Genomic DNA, 10,227 nt, shown 5'->3' on the forward strand with positions numbered 1-10,227 from the left:
AGGATCATGAAATTGTTCACTCTTTCCACTTCTGATTCCTCAATGAGGACTGGTGTGTGTTCCCTCATCTGACCCTTTCTGAAGTCCACAATTAGCTCTTTGGTCTTAGTGATGTTGAATACAAGCTAGTTGCTGCGACACAACTCAACTAGTTGATATATCTTGCTCCTGTACGCCCGCTGAGCAGAAGCACTGCTGCTGTTCAAACTTGTCACCATCTGCTCAGGGACAATTATGGACAGGCATTGAATGCAAGTTTTGCCAGCAAGGCTGCAAACAGCAAGAGAAGCGAAGAAATGATTTTTAAAAATGTATACATCACATGTAATTCTCTCATATTTTGGGAGTTTGTTTAATTACTTTTGCCATTTGAGGACAGTGCAGCCAGTCTGTGAACTTGAGTTGTCATGAATTAGCTGCTCTTCAGTTGTATATCTTTTTGGAAGGGGAGACAAAAAAGACAGTGACGGATCAAAGATTGTGTTTGACTAACTATACTTAAACACAAGAAGCCTATTTTGGTGAGTGGAGTCAGACTAAATTTTTACCTTAACTATATTTAATATTAATATTATAATTAACTTAATAATAATCCTTAACAGTGATAGGGTTCCTCTTGTCTTTACCTACCACCCCATGAGACTCTGCAGCCAACACATCATTTTCCACAACTTACACAATCTCCAAAGAGACCCTACCACTAAACACATATTTACCTCCCCCCACTCTCCAATTTCTTCATGGATCCCTCCCTTCCAATTGTGATTTCCATTCCAATTCGTCACACCCCACTGATCTCCTTCCTGGCACTTTTCCCTGCAAGCAGCAGGTGTGCTACACCTGTCTATTCACCTCCTTCCTCACCTCCATTCAGGTCTCCAGACAGTCCTTCCAGGTGAGGCAATGTTTCACCTGTGAATCTGTTGGGGTCGTCTTTTGTATCTGGAGCACCTGATGCAGCTTCCTCTACATTGGTGAGATCCGATGCAGATTGGGGAGCTGCTTTGTCAAGAACCTCAGCTCCATCCACAAAAGTAAATTTTCCTGGTGGCCAACCATTTCAATTCTTATCCACATTCCTATTCTGACATGATGGTCCATTGCCTCCTCTTTTGCCACGATGAAGCCACTCTCAGGTTGGAGGAGAAACACCTCATATTCCATCTAGGTAGCCTCCAACCACAAACATCAATTTCTCCAACTTCTAGTCATTCTTTTCCTTTACCTCTTGCCCCTTATTTCCCCACTCTGCCCTTTTACCTCTTCTCCTCACATGCCTATCACCTCCCCCTGGTGGCCCTCCTCCTTCCCTTTCTCCCATGATCTCCTCTCCTCTCCTATCAGATTCCATTTTCTCCAGCCCTTTGCCTTTTCCCCATCACCTCCCAGCTTCTTACTTCATCCCCTCTCCCCCCACCCTTCTAGTTCCATTTTTGTGTGTATTTCTCTAAATAATAACCTCCCTACATGATACATGCCATAGGTTGCTGCGGCAATAATTCAGGCATTAATCACTGCATATTATCCATCCAGAGTCTACTGAACAAACAGCTGGGAAGCTTCCAGAGGGGACCACCTCACAACTTACCATTCCTTGGTTTCATGCCTTGGAGAATTGGTATGTCAGCAAAGATATTTGCAAATTTCTACAGAATGCTCGTGGCGCGCATTCTGTCTGACTGCATTACCGCCTGATATGGGGAGGCCTTCAAAATGTTTGAAGTGGTTTCCCCCACCCACACACCGACCCTTAAATCCCCATCCCACACGAGGCAGACACAGAAGCATAATATCTTTTAACTGTTGCATTAAGTCATTTGGTTTTGCCCTATCGGAGATATTGCCCCCATTCTACCCATCCCTCCTCCATCTTCTCTGCCACTGAAAAATAACTTGCTTTCTCTTTTTTCCAATTCTGATAAACTGCCTGTTCCTCTTTCCAAGGGTGCTGTCTAAGCTGCTGAGTGTCTCAACATTTTCTGGTTTTATGTCAGATTTCCATCGTCTACAGTTTTTTCTTTGATTTTCATATTTACTTTTAATCTTTGCCCATTTAGTGGTCTACTACTTTCAATGAGCTCAGCATCTTTAGCACTGATGTTAAGTAGTACAGAACTAGCATTTAGCAGTGCTGGGAAGTCATGATACTATGCTGCCTGCTGGAGCCTGCACCTTATTAACAGCCCATGATTTCTGATTTCTGTCAGCGCAAGTAAATTACAACACTGTGTTGACAGTACAAACACCTGTATTGTCATGGGTTACTCATAGATCACAATCTTTGTACAGATATTAGGCAATGTAACACAGATAATGTAATCAATATCAGTCAATGAGGTGTAAGTCCAGATGCTTAGGATCATGGAGGAGGAAGAGTGGACGTGCAAAATGGATGGGTGTTGACTGGTCAAATCTGGAGGAGTGACACCTCGATTCAAAGGATATCTGAAATTGTAAGAAGGTAAATGAACAAGTATTACAGGTGTTGAAAATTTGGATTGACATTTTTATGACATCTGCATCAGAAATAATCTTATTAATTTTTAGTATTACCTCTATATATGCCCCTCACTATATTCCATCTACACTCTCAATCATCCCTCTATACTTTCAGTCCTGATGCAGGGTCTCAACCTGAAACATTGACCATTCTTTTTGAATTGACTGATATGACCTGAGCCACTCAGTTCAGCCACGTGGTTTAGTTTGTGCTCCAGATTCCAGCGTTTTGGAGTCCCTTGTGTCTCCACCTCCCTATTGAGTCTGCTATTGTCGTATATCATCCGGCCGTGTTACATAAATTATTAAATTAATTGAAATATTGCGGAATATTGGTTAATCTTCCACAAAGAAGTTGCAGCAACACAAACAAAATGCTGGAGGAAGTCAGCAGGCCTGGTAGCATCTATAGAAAAAGTACGGTTGATGTTTCGGGCCGAAACCCTTCAGCATGACTGACTTACTGCACTCTTTTCCATAGATGCTGCCTGGCCTGCTGAGTTCCACCAGCAATTTGTGTGTATTGCTTGGATTTCCAGCCTCTGCAGATTTTCTCTTGTTTGTGAGAAAGAAATTGTTGTGTCTTGTAACCTCAATGAGGTTAGAAAAGGGGAAATGTGCCCGGTGGTTTCTTAGAATAAGTGAAGGAGTATATTTTCTCCAAAGCTCCCAATGGCACTGGGATTCTTTGTTTCAGATTTGGAATGGAAATGGATTTTGGAGAGGCTAAGATTGGGAAAGAGAGGAGAGCTTTTGGCCTCAAACTGCCCAGGTGAAGGGTCTTAACTCAAAACACTTACTGCCCAATTATCTCCACAGATGCTGTCTGACCCGTGAACTCCTCCAGTAGTTTGGTTTTTGGTCCTGATTCCAACATCTGTGGTCTCGTGTGTCTCTTGGTTTCTATCATTTGAGTTATTGTGGTCTACAATGTTTATTCCACATAATTTTAAAGTATATCGACTGCATATAACAATGCTTGAAGTAAACAAGGTGAGGAAGCTTATACTACTGGGAAAAATCATACTCTTCTACTTTTTAGGTCAGCTCATAATATATTCCCAAAGCTTTGAAAGAAAGAGAGAATTATTGCAACCACAGCTTGAAAGCTGGTGAGAGGAATACAATTTATTCTCTTTTTAATATATTCATTCAATTGGTATGACCTTTGGAGGCAGAGGAGCATTTAATTGCCCTAGTTGCACTTGAGAATGGGATCATGAGTTGTCTTCTTGAAATGCTGAGGTCCTTGAGGTGTGAGCAGACCCAAAATGCCATCACAGAGAGAATTCCAAGATATATTTCAAAGTTAGGGTGATATTTGACGTAGAGGGCAGCTTCCAGTGATGGTTCTACAGGCTTATGCTGACCTGTCTTTCTAGCTGGAAGAGGTCATGGGTCTGGAAGGAGTAAATTGTACAAACTGCTACCAGTGTCTGTTTTGTTGGTAGAATATCTGTACTTGCTTCCACCAGACCTGCACTCATGGAGGCAAAGACTCTAAATGCTCTGAGGCTGTGTTGCTAGAGCATGACTTTAGACAGGTGGAAGACCCAAGCCCTCGCACACTTTATCACCAATTTTGAAGACCTGAAAGAGCTGAGATTCTACTCTGGAGTGACCAAGAACCTACACCAAAAAGTTGAGAGGCATGATCTATATAATCAAAAAAATTGGGCTTGACTACATCAAAAACTCTAATGATGCAGCACCCTCAAATATTTGGTGATTATAGAGTGGTAGATTAACTGCAGACAGAACATAAGTGTTCCACAGGCCACAGATTCGTCATACATTCATCGCCACTGAGGTGCATGTGGAAGAGTACTTCCTGAATGATTTTGGATGCACCTTCCTGATGGGATCTTTTCTCTGTTTCCTCCTTTGGCTGGTAGATTGCCAGCCTTGTGCACTATTTCTGCATTCTCTTGTTCCTTCTGCACTCTTGAGAAAATGTCAGCAAAGCTTCCATGTTTGGAACCCTGGAGTTCTGCTGAAGATTTTAGTGAATGCATGTAATTCCATAACCTGTACACATCTGGCACGGCCAAAGTGTGTAGCAAAAGACTAAATTCAAAGTACATTCCAAGAATACAAAAATCCTGCAAACATGTTTTTAAATGCTGCTACATTTGTGGCTTTATGAGGATCTCAATCACAGTGAGTAGTAGGTTTATTTTTCTATATTAAATCCATTTTTGAGTAGTAGCCAGTCAGCAAACCGAGCTTAAGAAGATGTAGCTCACTCAGGTTTGCAGACTGAGTATAGAAGGCATTGATTCATTGGCAAAGGCAAATTAAAATATGGCAGGAGCAAGCGGAGCAACCTGGAGCTGGAAATGAATGAGCTGTTGATCATTTGGACGGCTGAGGTGGTGATAGCTAGGACACATAGAGAGGTAGATGCACACAAGGTGCAGGGCACAGGAGACTGGGTGATAGTCAGGAATGGGAAAGGGGTTAAACAGCCTGTGAAGAGTACCAATGTGGCCATCTCCCCCAAACAACAGGTATACCACTTAGGGTACTGTTGCAGGGGGAGACGGGATATCCTAGCAGAGGGAAGTTACAGCCATCAGATCTCTGGCCCTGAGTCTGGCTCTGTGACTAAGAAAGGAAGAGGGAAGAAGGGGTGAGCTGTGGTGACAAGGGATTCATTACTTAGGGTAACAGTAAGGAGGTTCTGTAGATGAGACCAAGATTCTTGGATGGCATGTTGCCTCTCAGGTGCCAGGTAGGAAGGGTGAGGAGGTTCTGCAAAGTGAGTTCAGGGAGTTAGGTGCTAAGTAAAAGGGCATGATCTCCTGGGTTGTGATCTCATGATTGCTACCTGTGGCACGTACTAGTGAGGCCAGAAATAGGAAGATCCTACAGTTTAACACATGACTAAGGAGTTGATGTAGTGGGTGGGGGGGGGAAGGTCAGATTTTTGGACCATGGGGCTCTCTTTCAGGGAAGGTGGGACCTGCACAGAAGAGATTGTTTGCACCTGAACTGATGGGAAGGTTTGCTCGTGCTGCAGGCGGGGTGGGGAGGACAGATTAAACGAGGGTTGAGGGTGTATGGAAGCAGAGTGCCTGACCAGTTAATGGAGACATTGTAGAGACTGATGTTGTTAGGACCTCAAACAAAATCAGGAATCGAAAGGTTGAGCATGGTGCAACTAATACCTGAGCTGTGTCTATTTCAATACAAGAAGTATTGCAGGAAAGGCAGGATCATCACATGGAATTATGATATTGTAGCCATTAGTGAGACTTGTTTGCAGGATGGGCAGGACTGGCAGCTCATTTCCAGCAACTGCAGAATTCCTCATGGTTGCGATTCTGGAGTTCCGTTGTTTTAGAAGAGACAGAGCAGGAGGGATTAAAGGGGGAGGGGTGGCATTACTAGTCAGGGAAAGTATCAAGGCAGTGCTCAGACTGGAGAACCCTTCTAGTGAGGCTTTATACTCCATAAGCATCTCATTTGTTACCACTAGTTCATACCTGCTATGCAGCTCTTTTTTTTCCTTAACGAGGGCCTCACTATCTGTTTAAAAACAAAGTTCCCTGCTCTTGTTATCTTTACATTTTATCCTGACAGACACATACAAGTTTTGTACTCTCAAAATTTTATTTATGAAGGCCTCCCACTTTCCAAGTAAACCTTTGCCAGAAAACAGCCTGTTCCAATCCACACTTGCCAGGTCATTTCTGATACCATCAAAACTGGCCTTTCTCCAATTTAGAATCTCACCCTGTAGACGAGATCTATTTGCATATTAACATTGAAACTAATGGTATTGTGATCACTAGAGCAAAGTGTTCATTTACATAAACTTCTGACACCTAGTCAGTCTCAGTCTCAAATAGCAGATCAAGTATCTCATTGGCACTTCTACATACTGATTATGGAAAAATCAGTAGAGATACATATTGATTACTGATTAAATAAAGGAAGTTCTGCGACCAATTCACTGTTACATGGCTTCTGACAATTAGCAAAAGTCATAATTTTGTAAACTGCGAGTTTTAGTTGAAAACCACTTTTTATGGGGTTCTGATGAGAGATCTTTACTTAACACATTAAATCCACTTATTATTCCATAGATTCTACTTCACCCACACAGTATTTTGATAGTTTTCTGTTTTTGATTTACTGCAATATTTTCAATTCTTTCTTGGACTTTGTGACAGTATGAAGTTCACTGACTGGCTTTAGTAGCATGATTTTATAACTGGAATTAAGGTATCAATTAATTATTAAACTAAATTGACAATAATCCCAACCACTTCCTTGGCTGATATGTTATATAAGTTTTCCGTCTTCTTGTCAAATAACACATGAAGCTCTACGGGCTTCATTCGAGACTCTCAATATGAACTGCAGAAAGCAGAGCTGGAATGAAATATATGGTAAGAACCATAATTTCTGATTGAATTTGCTATCAGTAGAGTTATTATTTTAAATTTGGAATTAGTGTGGTCCTAGTTTCCATAAGTTAATTTTCATACTTTTATTATGAAGGCATTTTATTTCTGAATTATTCAATTATTAAAAATTTCTAAATTATAGAGTTGTGATGAATGAAAGGAATATGTTTCCACCTTTACCAATTGAATACTAATCTACCAAAGCATATTTTAATAAAATACTCAATTTCCTGTACACTGATTCAATAGACTAAGAATTGGCAGGCTTTACAATGGACAATCCTGTTATACATTATTGCCTATCTTGTAAAGAGCAAAAAGTAAGTTTAGTGTATTTTGACCTTTGACTTGGCCAGTGATTTATCTTCATAGCTTATTTGTTTTAAATTTTCATAATTCAGAATTCTTTTCCTCGTATCAGCTGCCTAAACCATCATGTCAGTTTAGCACGAAGTATTACAATTTAAGGGAGAGGAGGTGTTGGAGTTGTTAAAATACATTAGGATGGATAAGTCCCCGGGGCCTGACAGAATATTCCCCAGGCTGCTCCATGAGACGAGGGAAGAGATTGCTGAGCCACTGGCTAGGATCTTTATGTCCGTGTTGTCTACAGGAATGGTACCAGAGGATTGGAGGGAGGCGAATGCTGTCCCCTTGTTCAAAAAAGGTAGTAGGGATAGTCCGGGTAATTATAGACCAGTGAGCCTTACGTCAGTGGTAGGAGAGCTGTTGGAAAAGATTCTTGGGGAGGATCTATGGGCATTTAGAGAATCATGGTCTGATCAGGGACAGTCAGCATGGCTTTGTGAAGGGCAGATCGTGTCTAACAAGCCTGATAGAGTTCTTTGAGGAGGTGACCAGGCATATAGATGAGGGTAGTGCAGTGGATATGATCTACATGGATTTTAGTAAGGCATTTGACATGGTTCCCCACGGTAGGATTATTCAGAAAGTCAGAAGGCATGGGATCCAGGGATGTTTGGCCAGGTGGAATCAGAATTGGCTTGCCTGCAGAAGGCAGAGGGTCGTGGTGGAGGGAGTACATTCAGATTGGAGGGTTGTGACTAGTGGTGTCCCACAAGGATCTGTTCTGGGACCTCTCCTCTTTGTGATTTTTATTAATGATCTGGATGTTGGGGTAGAAGGGCGGGTTGGCAAGTTTGTAGACGACACAAATGTTGGTGGTGTTGTAGATAGTGTAGAGGATTGTCGAAGATTGCAGAGAGACATTGATAGGATGCAGAAGTGAGCTTAGAAGTGGCAGGTGGACTTCAACCTGGAGAAGTGTGAGGTGGTACACTTTGGAAAGATAAACTCCAAGGCAGGGTACAAGATAAATGGCAGGATACTTGGTAGTGTGGAGGAGCAGAGGGATCTGGGGGTACATGTCCACAGATCACTGAAAGTTGCCTCACAGGTAGATAGGGTAGTTAAGAAAGCTTATGGGGTGTTAGCTTTCATAAGTCGGGGGATAGAGTTTAAGAGTCGTGATGTAATGATGTAGCTCTATAAACCTCTAGTTAGGCCACACTTGGAGTACTGTGTCCAGTTCTGGTCGCCTCACTATAGGAGGGATGTGGAAGCATTGGAAGGGGTACAGCAGAGATTTACCAGGATGCTGCCTGGTTTAGAGAGTATGGATTATGATCAGAGATTAAGGGAGCTAGGGCTTTACTCTTTGGAGAGAAGGAGGATAAGAGGAGACATGGTAGAGATGTACAAGATATTAAGAGTAATAGATAGAGTGGATAGCCAGTGCCTCTTCCCCAGGGCACCACTGCTCAATATAAGAGGACATGGCTTTAAGGTAAGGGGTGGGAAGTTTAAGGGGGGATATTAGAGGAAGGTTTTTTACTCAGAGAGTGGTTGGTGCGTGGAATGCACTGCCTGAGTCAGTGGTGGAGGCAGATACACTAGTGAAGTTTAAGAGACTACTAGACAGGTATATGGAGGAATTTAAGGTGGGGGGTTATATGAGAGGCAGGGTTTGAGGGTCAGCACAATATTGTGGGCCGAAGGGCCTGTAATGTTCTGTACTATTCTTTGTTCTATGTTCTATGTTTAAAAGTGAATGGTGTTGAGTGAGACCTAAGTATTCGAGATTTTCAAATGTTATCTTTGAACAAAAAAGCAAAGTGGCAAATTTCAGTAAATTAGTGGGTCTTTTCCAAACCTGAGTGTTAAAACTATTTTGACTTTTTTATCCATTGTGCATAGTGAATTAAAATCATGTATTTCTTGTGGCTGGAAATGTAAGTCACCTTAATTTAAAATAGCTTGATATCTATCAATTCATGACAGTTTTAATTTTGTCCTTTCCTGTAAAAATTATAATTTATGTTTACATTTTTCGTGTCTGCTGCATATCTAATGCAATGTTCCTCTGATGTTGCTGTAGTTAAGGTTTTCCTCGCGCCTCGGCATATACAAATTTTTGCTTATGACAATAAATACAATTTTTACTTTGACTTTAAACTCAGGTGTTAAACCTCCTGCATATTCAGGCACATTTACACCAATCTGATAAGGTTATTGTGATTTTTGGCTGTAAGCAACCTTGCAATATTTTGTAGCAGTTTTAAAAATTAATCCAAATGATGAATTAAACCATTCCATTGTTCCCTGTTGATAACAGGGAAAAGTGATTTAATTCAATGTAAAATGATTTACTTACTCATGATAAATTGATTAATTTCTAATGTTATGAGGGAAATCCCCCAAATTTTCTCAAAATGAATGAGAGAAACAATAGATAGAAATGAGGTAAGTAACAATTCTCACTTGAAAGTAAAACATTTCTTATTTTATTATTTGAAAATATTTCCAACAAAAGTTTCTGTAAAGATTGCCTCATCAAATTTATATTAAATAATTTTGAAAGAACTTGTTTGAAGTTATTGGTGACTGAATGCTTGAATTTTCAGCTTTGTCAGATGAGCAATGATCTGCCTGATTGGTTTGTCCAAGGGCCTTTCTCGTGAGTGCAGAGTAAATAAAATAACTTCATTTTCGTAACTTCAAATAAAAGTTGTATTAATTTTAATGATTTTATAACCAACAAATAATGATGGTTTAAACCTAGATGATGAATCACCAACCGAGAAAATTACATAAATTCCAGTGCATTTATACCAACCTGCTTAGGTTATTGTGACTTTTGGCTCAAAACAGCTTGCACTATTTTATAGCTGACAGGGTATGAACTACAGTGAATCCTTTACTGGAGGTGTGAATTGTTTTATACGTTGAGCTACATGATAAATTAAACCATTGTTGATCAGGTTCAGATGTCACAGATCCTGTTGAACAGTGG

Source organism: Mobula hypostoma, chromosome 3, assembly GCF_963921235.1.
Source record: "Mobula hypostoma chromosome 3, sMobHyp1.1, whole genome shotgun sequence".
NCBI lineage: Eukaryota > Metazoa > Chordata > Chondrichthyes > Myliobatiformes > Myliobatidae > Mobula > Mobula hypostoma.